At 24.2% G+C, this 21,004-nt stretch overlaps 1 protein-coding gene across 1 annotated transcript in view; it reads right to left on the bottom strand.

Moving 5' to 3' along the window:
* Positions 1–21,004, bottom strand: part of LOC134832733 (neural-cadherin) — a 180,766-nt gene that overhangs the window by 97,844 nt on the left and 61,918 nt on the right. The gene's annotated exons all lie outside the window — the stretch shown is intronic.

Genomic DNA, 21,004 nt, shown 5'->3' on the forward strand with positions numbered 1-21,004 from the left:
AACTGTCTTGTCCTACGTCGTCGTCTTCGTCATAACTCAATTTGCCTCGGCACCTTGCACAAGAAAAAAAAAATATAAATAAATAAAATTCACTCGACACACACTTGTTTTGTTCCCTTTTAAAATTAGATTTATTTATTTTTTCCTTCGCTTCCCTTTCCCATTGGGTTGACAGACAGTAAGAACACCTAAAAATGCAATGAATGGGAAAATGATGAAAAGAATTCCAAATTGAATGGAAAATAGATTTAGCAAAAAAAGAATTTTTTTTTATAAATAAATAAAAATAAGCGAGAAAATTTTTCCCTCATTTTTTTTCATGAAATAAAGAAAAAAAATAAAGCAAAAGAGTGATGATGACGACGATTTAAATAGTTTTTCATGCAATTTTAATGTCAATATATTTTCCGCATTTAAACGTAAAATTTTTGCAACTGAGTGCCGAAGAACAATTGCTTGGCAGCATATTTAGAGTCCCTTTTTGCAACAAAAATGCATTTCCATTCATGTAAAGGGCTTAGTGAAAGACATTTTAAGTAAGTGACAAAAGTCAGAAAAGACTTAAAAAGACTTGAAAGTGCATTTTAGTGAGACAAGTTTAGGAAAAATAGAAGATTTTCTATGAGAATGAATAAAAAATTCTCAACATTGAAAGACTATGGTAGAAAAACGATTTTTTTCATGTCATTTTTCCTTGTTTACTGTCATTCAAGTGCTTATTCACATCTAAAACAATTGAATTCTCAACCGATTTCACACGGCATATGGACTTCTTGTTCACTTGTCTATTGTTGTTCAGCTTTTGAATAAAAAAAATAAAAATGTGTTTTAAATTTTTTTCTGATTCTTTTAATAGAAAATGTTTGAGATTTACTCAAAAAAGTTCTAAGAATTATTTTTTTAATTTTTTTTATTCAAAAATAATTTATTTTAAATTAATAATTTAATTAATTTAGTATTTAATAATTTAATTTATTAATTTAATTAATAAAAAAAAATATTAATTAATTTAATTAATTTATAAATTTATTTTTAGTTTATTTAAAATTTTAAAATAATAATTTTTTTTACTGAAGATTTTTTTTTTCTTATAAAAAGAAAAATAATTTAATCTTTAAAAAAATAATTTTATACTCCTATGGTATGCAATGAACTTTGCATAAAAATTTTTTAAATTTTCAAGAAATTTTAAGAAGGTTTTCAAAATTTTCCTATACAGAAACCTTCTTTATATTAATATTAAGATATTTAAAAAAAATGAATAAAAATTCGTGAAAAAAAACTTGAGTTATTGCATGTCAAATTTTGTATGAATTTTAAAGATGGCGTCGATTTTTAAATCCATACAATATTTGACATACTATAACTAAAAAAATATTTTACGGATTTCCTTTGATTTTCTTTTAAAATGTTCTAAATAGCTTTTAGAAGGTTTATAATCAAGAAAAATAATCGAAAATTAAGAAAATATTTTGTGAAGTTCATTGCATACTTCAGGAGTAAAAATAAAAAAAAAATATTGAAGCTTAATTAGTTGCATAATTTCAGGTAATATTTTTTTTAAAGCAAAAATCAATTTTTTTTTAGAAAATTTTAGAATTTAGTCTATAAAGGACTAAAATTCAACTATTTTAAGCCAACAGCGAACATTTGATGAGAATTTACTGTCAGCACTTTTTTCCATTGTCTTACAAAAGAAAAAAAACTGATTACTACCTTTCATAAGGAAAAAAAACCGAAGGACAAGAAAATTTGTTCCGAAAACATCTTGAATTTATTTTTCTTATCTTCTTTTACATACAGAATTTAAAGCGAAAAAATTATACTGTCAATTTTTTTTTTGGCAAGAAAAAATGACATGTGCAAATAACGATGCGACTCCAAAAAAAATATTTAAAACAAAGGAAAAAAAATATTTGAGTGTCAAAACTCAAGCAAAAAATGTAATAACGCAAAGTTTTAAGTGCATTTTGCGAGAAAGTTGTCTCAAAACGTTTTTTCGAATCGTACTTGAAAGAATAAAATTCACCCTCGAAAGACACAAAATGGAAACGAGGCATAAACAAATTGTCAACACTCATATTTTTTACGAGTAAAACGTTTTGTTTTATCAATTTTCGCACAGACTGACAATGAGGCTTGCTTTGCGAAATGTAAACGAGTAAAATTTAATCAAAACCACACATTTGTTGCCCCATCTCCATATCGTCGCATTTTGTTGTTCTAATCTAAAGTAAAGGTAAACAGATGATTTTTTTCTCTCATGGCGTGAAATTTTCCTTGTAATTTTTTACTCCCTTCGTTTTTTTCGCATATTAACATGCGTGAAAAATTTTATGAAGTGCGGTACATGTTTTTGCCATAAACAACAACTGTTATGAGTGCTAAACCTGACCTGATTTTTAATTTTCTCGCTTATGTTATCATCCAATTACCTTTCGAAAAATCATTATCCTTTCAACATTTTTCGCATTTTCCAAGGAAATGTCGAATTTCTTCCTTTATTTACCTTTTTTCCTGTTTCAAACTTTTTTTTTCCTTTTTCAAACACAAAAAAAAAACTCAACAGATGCCTTTGCTATAATAAAATTTAAGACTTTTCCCGTTGATGGGATAGACATCGTACTTTACTTTATATTTATTAGATGATATGTCATCATAAATTTGTGAATAAATTATTGTCAATTTATCACAGTCTTGAATCTTGTGCGTGTTCGTGTTAGCGAAACTTTTTTTTTAAATTTCTCTTGTTTTTTCTTTTTCTGAGGGAGGAAAAAGGGAATAAATTTTCGTATCTCGCACTTTTTTTCAGTTTATTTTTTTTCGTAGTAAAAAAAGTAGAAAAAAGGACAAAAAACATGTGTGAAAAAATGTTTGAAAACGGTATCAGCAACTTTTCGGACCAAACGACGACGACGGATGTGGATAAAAATAAAAAAAAAATGAAAAAGATCCTCTTATGAATAAATAATTGTCACTCTATTATTGTCAACAACTCATTCTTTTTCGTCTTTTGTGAATTTATTTTGAACAAATTTACACGCTGTGTTGGGAAATAAGGTGTTTTCATGTTGAAACATGACATTTTACATTTGGACGAGTTAAAATATTTATTTATTTTGATAAATTTTTATTCTTTTGTTAAATCCAGAAGATTCTTTTTTTTTTAGAGATAAATGATAAAAAACTGGTTTAGGTACAAAAAATTTGAAGATGACGTGATGAAAGTTGATTTTTTTTAGTGAGTCATAATAGATCAGTTCGAATGATTTTTGTTCATAAACCTTTGGAGTGGGGGTAAAAAATTTATGGAAAATCTGAAAAATTATTTGTATAAAAATCGATGTATTTTTTTGAATCAGTATCAGTTCAATAGAAATATTTAAACGTTAAACATCAATTAAAAATATAAAAAAATATTTAAAAAAATAATTAAAAAATTATTAAAAAAAAATAATTAAAAAATTATTTAAAAATTATTTTAAAAAATATTTATAAAATTATTTTAAAAAAATAATTAAAAAATTATTTAAAAAAATAATTAAAAAAATTAAAAAAATATTTAAAAAATTATAAAAAAAATTATAAAAAATAATTTAAAAAAAATAATTTAAAAAATTATTAAAAAAAATTAAAAATGGTTATCTACAGTGTAACTGTCAAGGACAACACCTGTACCATTACAAATTTAAAGTTGCTGAAAGACGAGCATTTTATCCTGCACAACTTGCCATACAACTCATCAATCACAGTTTTGACCTTTATTGACTGTGTCATTCCCTACCTATCTGAAGATCTTGTAGGTCCCTTTCACAGTATTCAAATTTTCGACGCAGACAATTGCGAAATCGAAGAAATCAGCGAAGATACCTTCGTCAATTGTCCATATCTACAAACCATAAAGCTCAACTCAAACAAAATCACTGAACTCGCTATGAACACCTTCAACAAAAATCGTGAGCTCGAAATTTTGAGTCTGAACAACAATCAACTCGCATCGCTACCCGAGGAACTTTTTTTGGATCTCGAAGAATTAATTTATTTGAGCTTGTGTGGCAACAATTTGACAAAAATCTCCAAGAAACTCTTCAAAAACTCCAAAAAGCTCAATTTTTTGAATCTCTGCAGCAATCCATTGCAAGATCTCAATGTCGAAGCCATGCTCGAACAGATGCCTGAGCTGAAGCACTTGAAAATTCGCGATTTGGACTTTAGCGAAGAGCGATTGCGACAAATCTTGGGTCTTTTGAAGGCGAAAGATATAACCTTTAATTTTCATGAAAACTACTTGAACCTTCGAAAACGCTTATATGAAGTGCAATATGTTGACGGTATCGAATGTCTTCCAAAGCAAGAATCTGAACGACTGGAGTCACAAAAGAAGATTAGCAAATTAGAGAAGAAACTGGAAGCGTTGCAGAAAAAGGTCGAAGTGATGGAACAAAGTTTGACGATACTCCTGAAAGACAAGGAGATGCAAGCGAATAAGGAAGCGAGTTTCAAGAAGATTTTGCGAGCGGAAGATTTGGAGAAGGAGTTTCAACAAATGCTGCGCGATTCTGAAAAGTTTGTTTGTTAGAAAATTTTTTTAAATTTTTAAGTTTTTTTTAGTTTTAAGCCACTTTTTGACTGAATATTTTTCTTTAAATATTGACAAAAATAAAAATTTTTATAAACCAAACATTTTTTGTAACGAGTTAATTCAAATTTTAATTTTCAAAAACTCTGAAGATTTTTTTATGCTTCGTTTTAGTTATGAGAAGGTTTCTGTATCAAAAATTTTGAAAAATAATTTTAAAATTCGTGAGAAAATAGGAAAAAGTAAAAGTAAGTTTAATTGCATACCTTAAGGGAGCAATAATAATTTACTTTTATTTAAAGTTTAATTTTAAAAAATTTTTGGGCTTCAGTTTTTTAATTTTGCTTGAAAAAAATAAAATTTTATCAGAAAACTTTTCAAAGTCATCCCACGCAAAAAAAAAATTTCAAGGTAAAAGGACTTTTCGCATGAATGTCAAAGCGCGAGCGGATCATCCATCATCCGTCCCCTTGATGTGAAACATTAATAAAATTTCATCTTCATAAATAAATGATGGAAAAAACAATGCGTGATCGACTGAGTGGTCATACATATTAGATTAAGCCCGCCTCGACGTATGCCATATGATGAATTGCGATTTCTTTCGTTTTCCTTTTGAAAATTAAAGAATACAAAAAAAAAATCGAGGAAGGTAAAAAGGCAACATTTGATGATGCGAAGAGAGCGCTTAATGATGCATAAAATTCAGATTGTTCGACCTTTTGCAAGAAAAAAATAAGACCTTGACTAAATTCGATTCTAATGAAAAGATTAAATTTTTGAATGAAAACAAATAAACGGATACTGCAACAAAATTAATCCACAACTATCGGAAACAAAATGACTCCGACACGTCACATAATTGCATGCAGCGTATGCCGAATTTAATTGCTTTCAAAAGTATTCGTTACTAATATATTCCCCATGCAAACATTCGGCTTTATTTTATTATTATTATTTTAAATAAATGAAATATGATCGGAGAGTGTGCTAAACTTTATCTAAATATTCGATTTTGTGTCCGTTTTGTCGGCAAAACAAGGAGATTTTGCAATGCAGAACCTTTTAGCGATTTATTTCGATAAATATCCATTTTGTGTGCTATTATCGGGTCTCGTGTTCGAGTCGAGTTATTTGTCCGAAACTGTCGTGCATTTAGACGCCGATAAATATTTAATAAATAGATGTCAGAACGGCATGATTATTATGAATTTAATATATATTTTGTGTTTCGAGAGAAAAGTAATCGATATGCTGTCACTCAAGTGATTAAATGTTGGCGTATTTTTGAGAATTGAACAAATATTGAGAAATTGAAAGATATTCAAGTATTTTTTTTTTGATAAAAATATTTTTTAAAAAAATTTAAACATGTAAAATAAAAAATTAAAATTTAGAAATATTTTTTTCGTTTTGAACAAAAATTAATTAAATATTTTTTTAACTTTTAATTTAGTATATTTATTTTTTTTAAATTAAAATTTAAATTAATTTAATTTAAAAAATTAATTCTTAAAAAAAAATCTTTTATATTAAAAAAAAATTAAATAAATATTGAAACATTTTTTGATTAAAAAAAATATTTTTAAATTTAAAAAAAAAATAATAGTTAAAAAATTTTCAAACATTTATGTTGAAAATTTATAATAAAAATATTTCCATTAATTTTAATTTTTTCAATTGATTTATTTTATTATAATAATTAAATTTAATTAAAGTTATTGAAGAATTATTAAATTAAAAACAATAAAATATAGAATTAAAAATTTTAAAAATTAATAAAAATTTTATTAAAAAAATAAAAATTTTAAAAATTTTAAAGTTAAAAGTTTATTAATTTAATTTTATTTTTTAAATAATTTTATAAGTCATAATTCATAATAATAATTCATATTTTTTTTTTAATAATTCTTTAATTAATTGTCATTATTATAACAAAATATCGTAATTAAAAATTTTAAATTAATGAAAATATTTAAATAATTTTTAAACTCGAAAATAATCAATTTCTTTATAAATTGAACTCTTATCAGATTTTCATAACTATTTTAATCCAAAAATAACCAAGAAACGTCCTTAAAACAAAAGAGCAAAAACATCAAAAGAGGCAAACGACCTGAATTGCGTTACGTAACGACGCGCCAGATAATATCTCTGCCTCGAACAAGAACAACATGTCTCCCAAGCAGCGAGTCATAGTTACCAATTTTCATCAGCAATAACATTAAACATTTTCGGATTTATCGTAAATCGAAATCGCATAACGTTCAAGCACAAAAATGTAATTTATTGACACCGTCAGGGTTCGTCGTCGTGTCCATATACACAATTCGATGCGTATTTCGACGAACGACATAACATGGGATTACGCCATAAAAAAGCTTTATTGGATCTTGTCTAAAAAAAAAATGTCTAAAGACGAGAAAAAAAATCGATTATTGGCCTCTTTTGTTGGCATTTTATTGCTTCAAATTTATTTCTGAACAGCAAATTATCAGTTTTTAGCTCTTTTTCTCCATCGCAGTAATGAAAATTGTGTGAAATGACGCGAATTTAAAATGAAAAAACCTTGTAAGAGAGTTGCAATCAACAAAATATTTTGAAAACATTTTTTTTTTAAGTGGTGTGATGCGATTTTATGATGCGAGTAACACAAAACACACACAAAAAAATGATGAATGATGGTGATTTATTAAAGTGAGGCCCTTGCTGGGTAGTAATTGCGTCGACATCGTCGTAAAATATAAAAAAAAAACACACAACAAACTTTCATGAACTGATTTTTTTTTCGTATGTTTATTTTTTTATGGGAATCAGGAGTAAAAATAAAACAAAAAATGTTGTATAAAAAACATAATAATAATGAAAATGTATTGCAAATAAAACGTAATTGAGATGGATATGAATGGATTTGTAAAATAAATGAGAAAAATTATTCATCAAATCAAAAAAACAAGTGTAACAACTGTTGAAAAAATATTTTTTTTTATACTCAAGTTTCAATTTCAATGATAAAAAAAATCTTTTATTTTCCATTTCAATTATATAGAAATAAAAAAATAATTGTATGAAAAATGTTTCAAAAAAAAAAAAAAAATTTGCGAATCAAAAAAAAAAATGTTTTTTTAATTGAATATTTCAATAAAATTTGATCTAGTTAAACATTAATTTAATTATATTAAATTTTAATATCATTTTAATTTAATTTTAATAGAAATTTAATTTTTTTTAAATACCTATAATCTTAATTTAAATTTTATTAATTTATTTTATACTTAAAAAAATAAATTAAAAATAGATTTTTTTTCAAAATAAATTAAATTAAAGTCATATTTATTTTTTTTTAAATTTAAATAAAAAAAATATTTTTTTTTAAATAAAAGTTTAAATTTTTTATAAAAAATTAATTATTTTTAATTTTAATTAATAATTTAATTTTTTTAATTAAAATTTTGAATTTTTATTTTAAAAATATTAATAAAATTTTAATTTAAAAAATATTTTTTTTAAATTAAAAATTAAAATTTAAAAAAATTTTTTTTATGAAAAAAAAAAAAATAAATAAATAATAATTTTCATTAATTATTTAAAATTATTTAAAATAAAATAAATCAATTTTACCGAAATCCGCTTAAATTTTATTTAAAAAAATGTAGAAACACAAAATTTCTCACATCGCAGAAAGAAAAATGCGTAAAAGGCGCTGAAAGACATAAAATACAAAGTAATTTATTCCACGGAACGCTCTTTATGTGTACTAAAAAGCGACGCACGACAACGAGCTAATCTGCTGGAAAGACGGAAAATTTCCCCGAGGACCACTAAAAAGTACACGGCACGTGAATCATAAACGAATTCTCTCTCTTTCTTAAATAATTTTTTCTTTGTTTTCTCATGTCAAAAATTAAATATCTGCGAAAAGTAGCGGGACAGGTAAAGACGCGCAAATTTATGCAAATTTTTGTCGTGGGTCATGTGCGGGCGACGTTAATCATCATTAAAATGAATCTCTGACCAAAAGTTTCTTCGCAGCGCGCGAAATTAAACGGTCTCCGCGGTAATTGGGTGCCAATTGCGTGAATTTTAAACAAGACTCTTTTTTTTGTTTTGGGTAAAAGTGCGAAAAATCCTCGGTAATTATTAAAGAATCCCTTTTTTATTGCCGTCTTTTCATTTTATTTAATACTTTTTTTTTCAGAGACGTGCTTGTCGTTGACTGCGACATCGAGAAAAAAAAAGTTGAAATAATAAAAGATACGAAAAGAAACAATAAAACAAACAAAAGGTAGCGACAGCGACAAAAGTGAAACGGAAACTTTATTGAACATTAAGCACTTTTGTTATCACATTTCTTGTCGCCGCGCTTGATTTTAGAGAGAAAAAAACATAAAAAGGGGGAAAGACATTTAAAAGGGCTAAAAATGTTGATTCTCGGATAAAAAAGGATTTTTTTAACTTGTCAAAAAAACGAAGCACGTGCAAAGAGTCCCGAAAAAATTTTTTTTCTCGAAGGAATGATAAGAAAATAAGATTGATTTATTATTATTATTATTATTTTGGAAGTCAGATGCCGTTCAATTGTGTGACAGAATCCAATTAAGACGATTTTTTTCTCATGTTTCTTCGATATAACGACAAAAAATCGCAAAAACCTCGAAGAAAACTGTTGCTTGGATTTTGCCTCAAATAATTATTTAACTTGAGACGTTTAAGCCAAATTTCTTGGTAAACAAGCAAAGTATGAACAGACAATGCGGTTAAGAGTTATGGCGAAATGAAATGAAGAACCTTGAAAAGTTTTGCTATAAGGAGAAAATCCTTCGTTTTTTGAGCATTAAATTGATTTATTTGCACTTTACTTGTGTGTCTGTGGGGAATTTTCTCAAAGGTTTTGTATGTAAATTTTGTCTTTTTGTTTAGAAATGGAGAAAGTACATGAGATACATCAAAATTGCATCATTTAGCAACGAAGATGGGAAGTTTTCTCAAGTGTTGTTTAATTTGGGAATTTTAAAGTGTTTTGGATGTACAATGAGGGGATTTTGTGTAAGTATTTAATGATTGGTAGTTAAATTTTGTTACAAATTTTTAATAATTTCACGGCTTTAAATATTATTTAAGAATTTTAAAAAAAAAAAACTTTTTAATTTAATTTATATTTTAATATTTTGCGATTTTTATAAATTTTTTTTTAATTTTGTTAAAATTAAATTTTAAATTGTTTTTTTCTATCATTTAATATTATAATTTTTGATTTATTTTAACAAGAAAAAAAAATAAAATAAAATAAAATAAAAAATAAAATAAATAAATAATTAAATAACTATATAAAAATAAAATTAAATTTTAAAAAATTTTATTATTAATTTTTATAAATAAAATTTAATAATTGAATTTTGAAATTTTTTTAAAGATTTTTTTTATTATACAATATTTATTAATTTTTCACAGAAAAATAAAAATTTCCATAAATATTTTTTTAGAAAATTTTTTACCAATTTTTTTAAATAATAAATAAAATATATTATTAAAAATTTAAAATTTATTTTTTTTTTATTTTTATAACAAATTTTAAAAAACTTTGAGAAAATTTTATAGATATGTTTATAATAATTTTTTTTTAATTTATTTTTTTAATTTTTTAATTAAAAATTTTTAATTAAAAAACGAAAAATTTCCAAAAATATTTTCAAGAATTTTTATAATTTTTTTTAAATAAATATATATTTTTTATAAATTTAAATTAAGATATTCTCGATATTTTAATAATTAAAAAAAAAATAATTTATTTTAAAAAATTGCTTAAAAAAATATGAAGACAAAAAAATAGCCAACTTAAATAGAAGCACATATTTATTTATGATAAATTTAATGCAAAAGTAAAACACTATTTAGACAAAAGTTATGTTATTTTCTCCCAACTTCCAGATATGTTCCATGTAGTCATGTATAAAAAATGGCAAAGTTTTCATGTTTCTCGGTTTGTTATACAAATTTATCTTAATAGCACTTGTGCCTTACTAAAATAATAAAATTCTGCTTCGCTTCTTCTTTTTCGCCACACACAGAACGGAATAAATGTTTTATTTGTACAAGTTTCTAATGATATTTGCATTTAGTCTTAATGTTTTGCAACATTTTTCCCAACAAATAAAAATCTCATCAAAAACAGATTTTTCAGCAAAAATTCCGCAAAGAAATTCATGAAAAATTGAAAAAAAAAAAGTGAAACAATTAAAATTGAACGCCATAAAATTTAATTGTTTCTCGTTAAACATTCAACGCAAACACAAAAACACACAAATATGCAATGAAACGCAAGTTTATTACTGAACTCAACAATGTTTGTTTGTAAATTCCTAAAATTTTCTGTTTCTGGTTAAATTTTGATAATTAAAACAAACATGAAGGAAAAAAGTTTTTTGCTGCTAGCAGGTCATGTGTATTTCTCGCTTTGAGAGTTTTCGGTAGAGAAGTCAGTTTGGAGAGAGAGAGTTAGATAACAATTAAGGGCACAGGGGAAGTTAGTTTAAGGTAAACAGCAAAAATTTTTGGTGAAATTTCATTTTTTTTATTGTTCTCTTGATGGCAAATTGTAGCTACCAAAAAGCCGCATAATGGCGGAAACTGAAGTAGATGCGGGCAGTTGTTGAAATAATGACAAAAAATCTATCCAAAAATTTATAACAAGAAAATATTTGGAAAAAATTGCATTTTACGGTTATAGATCAGAAAATTAATTGAAATTAGTAAATTTTAAAAATTAAAAAAAAAAATTTAAATAAATTAAAAATATGAAAATTTTTTTTTTTTTATTATTTTCGAATTAAAAATTAATTTAAATTTAAATAAATTTTAAAAAATTGAGATTTTAATTTATTATTCATAATTAATTAAACTAATTTTTAAAAAAAAAAAAAAATTTTGGAATTAAAAAAAATATAATAAATTAAATTAATTTTTTTAACGAAAATAATAAAAAAAATAATTTTTCATATTTTAAATTTAATTTAAAAATTATTTTTTTAAATTAAATTTAATTTAATTTAATTAATTTTTAAATTTATTTTTTTTAATTAATTAATTCTTTAATTAAGTTCTAGTCAAATACGAGTAATAATTTAATTTTTAATTTTGAGTATTGAATTTCCATCTTTTTCTAACTGCTAAAATTTTTTCGACAAATCTAAATAAATTTTTGATAGAAAATAAAAATAATATGAACCGTTACCTATTTATTTCATTTTAATTTATTTTCAGCGCGTGTTTATATTTGCAGTTTATTATTCATTTTCTGTCTAAATGATTATTATTATTAAAGAGCACGCGTACAGTTGCGGTTCTCATCGTACATCCAATGCAATCATCTCCTCTATTATTTAAACTTTTATCATGCATAAAACATATTTAGAGAAAAATAGAGCTGCACTGTTGATATTTGAAGCGCTCGCCGGATGATAATTTATGCGGTTAATGCAATTGAATCTCTGCCGCGTGCATCGCCACGTTTTGTAGCTAAAATAATAGCTAACTAACTAGTTTGCCCCAAACTAGAAATAAAAAAAACCACAAAATAGAAATTTTTGCGCCAAAATGAAGATCCAGCGAGAGAAAGAGAGGGAAGGAGTGAGAGAAAGAGAGAGAACGAGAGTTCCGTTCATTTTGTCTTGAAAGACAAACAAATTAGATTAAACATGTTTTTCCGTAGATAAAACAAACAAAGTTATGATAGTTTTACAAGAAAGAGCAAACAAACAAGTAGAAGACAACGAAAGTTGACTTTACAAAATTGTCTTGTCTCTCTCTCTTTCTCTCTCCCGCTCACTCTGTTTAAAAAGTTTGTCGTTATGGATAGTTTTATAATTGAATTTTCCATGTCTCTGATATCAGCTTTTGCTGCACGTTTCATTATGTAAAAAGTTTGCATTGTGTAAGATGATATTTAGCAAAGTAATTAAGTTATAAAAACAGTTTCTTTTTTAATTTATTTAACGTTTTGCGATCTAAGCGTCTCTCTGTGTAGAAATGGCGGGAAACAAGAGTGACGACTTTTCTTCTTGTTTATTCACCGAGTCAAGTCTTCTATTTAATTGACGTTGCAATAATATTAATGAAATGTGTTTGTCAAGGCAAGAGAACGAAAACAATTCCCCAGATTGCTTGGAAATTAATCTGGAATTAATTAGTTCAAAAGGATTTTTTTCTCTCTCGTTCTCGGAATTGGTCAGTGATAATCATGGAAAAATTAAATAAAAAGAAATTTCTTTGATAATTTTTTTTCTGAACCATTTCCTTGGATTTGTTGATTTCATTTCAAAGAAAAAAATGTTTCAATTGTAAAAGAAGAGAGTAATTTTATGCATCGATGAGATCAAAAAAAAGCGACATTAAATGTCAGAAGATGCATATTTTGTACAATTTTAATTAAAAAATTTTTTGACATGAAGTAAAATTGAAGCTTGTGAAAGTTTTCATAAATTTGCTCATTTAATTTATGATTTCAAATTCGTTTAAATTTTTTTTAATATAATTTATCTTAGCTCCTTAAATATTTTTTTTTATTTTTTTTTAATTAAAATTTTATTAATAAATTTTTTTATTTAATATTTTAGAATATTTTATCAAAATATTTTCGATTATTTATATTCAATTTTCTTTTTAAAAAATAAATTAATTTTTTGTCTCATGAAATTGAATTAAAATATTTAATATTCTAATTTTTGTTCATTAATTTTAATTTAATTTAACTTTAATTATTTTTTTTTTAAATTGTAAACTTGAAATTTTTCAAAAATAAATTTAATTACTTAATTAATTTTAATTAATTAAAAATTTTATTTTAAATTTTGTTTTAAAAAAATTAAATTTAAATTTAGTTTAATTAAAATTAAAAAAAAAAAAATATTAAATAAATAAATTAATTTAATTATTTTTTATTTAAATTTTTGAAATTTTTTAATTTTAATTTAAAAAAAAAAATTTTTGGCATTTTTATAATTTTAATATGAAGATCGAGAAACGTCACTTTTTTTTACAGAAAGATCTCGAAAGATCAAATTTTGACACATTTTCAACGAAGATCTTCTTGTCAACCTTATTTTTAGCATAAATAATAATAAGTTAAACTTTCTCAACCTCGTTCCCATTTTCTTGTTTAACTTTTTTTATTATTTTTATAATGTTATTCAATTATTTTCTTATTATTTTCCCGTTTTCCTCCTTATTATTTCTGCAAACAGGCAGACGTTCTTACACTCACTTGACATGCATAAATTACGAATATTATCATCATCATCGTTTTATTTTACGACGAAAACGACGACGCTTGTTTTCTTGCATGACACGCGCATTGTTCACATGATTATTAATTATGCGATCATAAAGTTCCTTTTCATTTTCTCCCATTCTCCGTCGCGTTTCGCGAAGAAAAACTTTTATTTTCGAAAATTTTCATAATTATTTCCATTAAATTTTATCTCATAATGATTGTGCATTTATCTCGCGTCGTGTGCGTCTTTTAATTATAAATCATTCTCTTTGTGCTTCGTTGCATTGGCGACGACGACAACGACGACGCGAAGAGAGCAATAAACTGTCATTACAGCGATAAATTTGACCAATCAAAGCGTCAATAAGTTGCGAGCAATATCAATTTGTTCAAATCGGATAATTTATCTTGTCCCTCGTACAAACGGCGCGCAAATAGATTGAAATTGATGATAACAACAAAAAAAACCAAATCAAGGCAAAAAATGAAATAAAATAAAAATAAAACCAATCAATGACGGATCAATTTTGCGTGCAAACCAACAAATGTCAAACAGACGAAAAAAAATCGGAAAATTTTGATGAAAAGATAGCGAAGATAACTTTTAGTTAACATTTGAATGCCTGACTTTGGAAATGAACGCAAAAAAAAAGGAAAATCGCAAAAAGGCAGGTCCGAGTAAAAATCTGAAGAAAATGAAATAAGATAAAAAAATCCTTATTTAACGTAAAAAAAATATAAAAAATGCTTTTCAATCAGAAATTGCTGAATTGGAAAATTGTTATATTTGCAAGGCACGTGCATTTATATTATTTTTCCTCATTCTATTCGATTTAACGTAGGTGCCCCAATAAATGAATGTCTAAGAGATAAATAGGAAGTAAGGAGCAATAATTAACGACTGTGTTTGTCGATGATTTCTTGTCTGGAAGATTTAAAAATTTATGTTTTGCAGTTAAATTTGATATTTTTAAAATTTGCGCGAAAATTTTTTTTTTTAAATAAAACAAAAGTTAATAATTATTTATGTGTTTGTTTAATTTAGAGAATTTTAAAATATTTATAATTAAAAATTAATATAAAAAAATTAATACAAAAAAAAATATTAAATTAATTTTAATTAATTTTAATTTCTTAATGAAATTGTCTGAATTTAATATTTTTTTAAAAAACATTTTTCTGAAATAAAAAAAAAATAATTAAATAATTTTAATTTTTAATAATTAATTAAATAATTTTAATTTTTTTTTATTCAAAATAATTAATTTTTGGATTAATTTCAATTTTTTAGAATACTCAGTAATAAATATAAAATGTTTGTATAACTAAAATGTATTTTAAAAAATAAAAAATAAATAAAATTCAAAAAAATATTTTCTATAAACTAAAAATATTTTTTACTAAATATAAAATAATTTTTTAATTTTAAAACACTTTTTATTTGATTTTTTTTTTGTAAATTATATTTAATTTTTTTTAATAAACTGAATAATTTTTAATTTTTTTTTTAAATTAATTTAGAATATTTTATACTGAATATTTTTTTATTTTAATAAATGTTAAATAAATATTATTTTAACTTTTTTAAATAGTATTAATTTTTTTTAAATTATTTATTATTATTTTTAGTACAATTTTTTTAATATATTTTTTTTAAGTATTGCAAAACGATCAATTAATTATTCGAATAACAAGGTAAACGATCGTAAAATTTACAAAAAAGAAAAATCTCTTCGATTAAGATACTCTCCAGATACTGTCCAGAACGCTATTTTATTCATATATATTTTTTTTTTTGAATAAAATGCGAGAGTAATAAACTTTTCAAAACCTTTTCAAGCTACATTAATAAAATAACTCTCCTGATGATGAATTTTCATAAATATTATTATCATCATTATGGATGATAAAAGCGGTCCTTCGGTTTTTTTCTCTTTAACAAAAAAAAAAAAAAAAAAAAACACAAAAAACCGAAGATATATTTTTCTGCTTTTTATTTCGTTTCATCTCTCAATTTATAGAGAGTATCCGAAATCTCTTGATTTTCCTATTTATTTATGCTCACTTACATCTTTATTCTTCATTTTATTTTATTTATTTCGAAAATAGACTTCATTCACGGAAAAAAGTCCCAATCTTTGTTTGGTCAATTTTTAAAAGGAGGTTCGGGTAGCTAATAAGCGAGGGAAAATTGTCATGATGCGGACAATGGCCTATCAAAATTACACCATATGGAGTTTTAAATAAAAAAGGGCTCGCCATTGTATGTGACTTTGCCGTTCAAGTGTGTGTGTGGTTTTCATTAAATCGAGGAAAAAAGGAACGTTTTTGGGGTAAAAATATGTCAAATGCAAAAGTGAATGAATGTGTGCTAATAGAAAAAGTTGGGTAATTATTGTCAACTCTTTATCTCGTCCCTTTTATGTTTTCGGAATTAGTTAAGTGTGATAAGTCCATGGGATAAAATTTTATGTTTTTTTCTCTTTTATTCTTCTGTGGAATTGAAATTATTTCCGAAAATAGTTTTTAATTTAAATTTTTTCATGCCACATTTCTCTCCAGATTGGCTTAAAAATGCGACAATTTTCGCAAAATATTTTAAATTTTTTTTAAAGAAAATCAATTAAAATTTAAAATGACCACAAAATTGCTTGAATTTGTCTAGACAAGAAGATTTGTCCGCAAATTGTGACAGAAATTCATCATTCTCGTTACGGAAATTAATTCAACCGACAAACTTGTGTGAAGGAAGGACACGTTCGTTGCTCAGGTGCATTTTATTAGCACATTCAAAACTGAATTCAGAGACGAATTGATGGCAAAATTTATCGAGAAATGCGCAATTATTGCTCACCTGATGTCTCGATGTGCTGCTTGGAGAGGAAAATAATTACATGAAACTGCTTTGGTTACAAAATGCTTAAATTATTGTGAATGTTTGTGTGTGGGTTTTACATTACTTTTGCCATTAATATTATTGTTTTGTCTTTAAGTACAGGTGTTTAACTCACTTACGTGCAAAATTTATTGTTTTTCTCTTTCTCGTTGTGTTTATTTAGAATTTTTGTAGTTTGTGTGAACTTTAAAAAAAGCTCAAATAAAGTAGGAAAAAAATATGGGCACACGAAAAAAAGTTTTATTTTTTATTTAGATAAACAATCCCATTTTAAGTGTACATTTGGGACAATGGAAGTCATTAATTTTACCGTCTTTCGTTTTTTTTGTAGCTTTTTTTTTAATGGCGTGTGAGTTTTGTCCTCAGGTAATGCGCGGTTTCATTATGTTCTATCTTTGTAGTTAATGCTTTATGGTCAATGCAGGTGAATTAATTTAAAGATAAAAAATTTTTACTTTAGAAATCTTATATAGAAACTTTAATTTGGGCGAGAAATCTCAAGACAATTTTAATTATTTATTTAATTTTTGTTCAAAAATGATAAATTTTAATAATTCTTTTTTTTTTGAATAATTTTTTAATTTTTATTTATTTTTTTTAATTTCAGTTGATGGAATTATTTAATTTAATTATTTAAAAATTTTAAGAATTGCTTATTATTAATTTTTTTTTTTTTCAAAGAATTATTTTTGAATTTTAATGTTTTTTTAACTTTTTAAATTTCTTAGATTTATACTAATATTGAAATCTTAATTTTGGTGAGAAATTATATAAAAATTTTAATAGTTTTAAATAAGAAAGCTAAATTTAATGAAATTTTTTTTTATTATTTTTTTTTGAGAATTTTTATTTAAATTAAGAATTTTTAATAAATTCAATTAAAGAAATTTTTAACTAAAATTCATTTAAAAATTTTGAACAAAAAATCAAAAATATAATTCTATTAATTTTATTTTATTCAATTAAAAGAAAAAAAAAATGATTTTTTTTAAATTAATAAATTGATTAAAATGAAATTATTTAAATATTCATTTTTTTTTATTTTTTATTATTTAATTAAAAATTGTTTGAATTAATTAAAATATTTATTTTTTAAAAATTAAATAAATTAAAATTAATAGAATTCTACTTCCGATTTTTTGAACAAAAATTTTAAAATAATTTTTTTCGTTATAAAAAAGAAGTTAAAATTTCATAAATTTAAAAATTATTCATTCAAGGTAATAAAATTTCAAATTATTTAAAATGCGCTAAAACTATTGTTTAACATTAAATTTCTCAAAATTTTCATATCTTTAAAAAAATCCAATGTCATCAAGGCACAAAAAGCTCTTTTCAACAATTACCATTTCCCACACCTCACACAAAAATATCCATTAAAAGAACTCAATTACGTAATAATGGTGTGCAAAATGTCAAAAACCTCCCTCGATTGGACTAAAAAAATATCCTCCTTACAAAAAAAAAAAGTATTTAAATTATTCTTGACGGGAAATCTGTGAAATGTAATCCAAAATGATTACATTCGTTTGTATATTTTTATCCCTGCCATTAGAAATATTTTTATGGCGCAAAGTTTCTCTGTTTCTCTATTTGTTTGCCGGAAATATTGAAACAATTTTCCGAAAAAGGCATTTGAGGAGACAATTGAACATATGGAGAAAAAAAAACGGAAAATAATCATTACAAACACATTTTTACGCGGTTGGTCGTTATATCGTGTGAGGTTAAAATTGCTTGTTAGCTCCATGTGTGAACAAATTTTTTTTTCTTTGATTTCGTAATTTCCATTTATTTGTTGGGTTTCGCAATTTTCATCTCATTTAATGTTCTTAAGGGCAGAAAAAAGGAAAAAAAAGAAGAATATTAAGATGAATCTCTTTTGCCCCCATTTTGTGAGATTTCCAGCTGTTTTGTATCAAAAAAAAAAATACGAGGCGTCTCCATCGCATGTTTTTCCCGGCAGTAGATATTATTTAACATTCATGAGAAAATTTGCAAGAGGAGAGAACGAGGCCTGCTGTTGACAATAAATTTTGCCTACCTCACAAATTTCAATTATTTTCACCTGATGCTTTCATTTCCATAAATCTTCTTATGCGTTTCTTCCTCTTCGTCGTTTGGTCTTTTCGTCGCTCCTCGACGACGTGTGCCAAACAAAAAAAAAATGTGCAGAGATTTCGCATGCCACGCAAGTACTTTCGAGAACAATTAATTAACTTTGTCATTGGCTGCCCGCACATTTTTCTGCGTGTGATATAAACACTTGTTAACGCCTCGAAATTGTGCGGAAAATTAATTAGAAAGACAACAACTTCGCAAGAATCGACAGAATGACTTTTCAATTAATTGCCCGGCTTTTATTACAACCGCACACACATAAAAAAAAAAGTTTTTTACCTCAAAAACACACACGATCCCTAATTGACGTTAAATTTTTCGGTCAACATTTGATTTCGTGTCGTTTTGTGTGTTCAACAGGTTCAAAATTTGTGAATAAAAAATTGACCGAATTTACCCAAATATTGCGACAGAAGATTGTGTCAACATCAGAAAAAAAAAATAATTCAGGTGACAGAAAAAAGGGTTTATTGTCGTTAATTTTATGGTCTTTTAATGAGATGACAGCTTTTGTGAGATAATAATGACTAATGCGGTAGATTTTTAATTAAGGGGACATTTTACAAGTTAAAAAGGAAGAAGGAAGGAAAACGCAAAAAAAAAGATAAGTGAGAGGAACATAAATCTTCCTTGATTTGTCGTTTACAAATATTTAAGGTAAAAGTCAAGAAAACCGCTCAAAGGAGATTTCAAATGTCATTTAAAGTACTTGAAGGAAAAAATTTAAAAAAATGTAAAAGCAAGAAAATGTACTAATTTCGAATAAATTAGTTTTAAAAAATGTCTCGGAAGGAATACAAAAAAAATGAATAAGTTTCAATTTAAATGGAAATTCATTTAAAAAAAAATTTTTAAATATTTTTATTCAAAAAAAAAAAAAAAAAAAAAAAAAAAAAAATAAAAAATAAAAAAAATAAAAAAAAATAAATAAAAAAATATTTAATTAAATTATTTTAATTTTTTTTATAATTAAAAATATCATTTTGATTTTTTCAATTTTTTTTTATAACTGATTAAAAAAGCTTATTTATTTTATTTTAATTTTAATTTAATTTATTTATTTCAATTTTTTTTAAATAGTAAAAAAATTTAATTTTTAGGTATTTATAAAATTTTAATTTTTTGAAAAATTAATTAAAATAAATAAATTTAATTTTAATAAAAATAGGAATTTTTAAATATTTTTTTTTGTTAAAAAATTTATTAAAATTATTTTTAAAAAATTTAGAAATTATTATTTTGAAAAAAAGTAGAAATATTCAATTTTTTAAAAAATTTAAAAATTAATTATTTTTTAGGAAAAAAAATAGAAAAATTTAAGTTATTAAAAATAAAAATAAATAAATTTAAATAAATTAAATAGTAATATAATTTTATCTTAAAATTTTTAAAATTATTTAAATATTTTTTGAAGTTTACATGAAAATTTCAAAAATTATTGAATTTTTGACAATTTTAAAAGAAAATTATTTTAAATCAAAAATAGAAATTTTAAATGAATAAAAAAAAGTTAAAGAGCTAATTTTTGCTTCAATTTCTATTCAATAATAACGAACAAAAGATTCACATGTCCAATAAATTACTTTTCGCAGAAAGACCATTTTCTGTCATGTTTTCTCCTGTTACACCTTCTCAGAATCGAAACCTAACCAAAGACATATTAAAGCGAAGACAAAAGGGAATTCTTCTCTTTATTAGTTTTCGCAGAAAATAAATAAGCAAGTGTTGTATTTTACATGAAGCAGAACTATCGCAATAACGAAGAAGAAACGAAACAGAAGAGGTAGATAAGGAATTTAAAATAAAAAAATATAAATTAAACTTCTCCCGTAACACACACCTCGTTAGACAGATTGTTTCTGTCTGCATCGCTTGCGTCGTCGTTGACTTCATATGGAAATTGGTCGCCATGCCATACATCTGCCACTTGAAGCATTTTAAATGGAACGCCTTAATGGTGTTATAATGAGAATATAATTTGTGTGATAATAATAGGGAAGTGAATGAATAGCGGAGCGGAACTTTTTTCCTTTCATTCTTCTTCTCTTCTTGCTTTTCGTGTCCTAATTCCGAGGAAAAGTCGAACCGAGATTAAACTTTCTTTTATTATAATTTTTAATTTTTTTTTCTCTCACATTTT

Source organism: Culicoides brevitarsis, chromosome 2 (genome assembly GCF_036172545.1).
Source record: "Culicoides brevitarsis isolate CSIRO-B50_1 chromosome 2, AGI_CSIRO_Cbre_v1, whole genome shotgun sequence".
In the NCBI taxonomy this organism is placed as follows: Eukaryota; Metazoa; Arthropoda; class Insecta; order Diptera; family Ceratopogonidae; genus Culicoides; species Culicoides brevitarsis.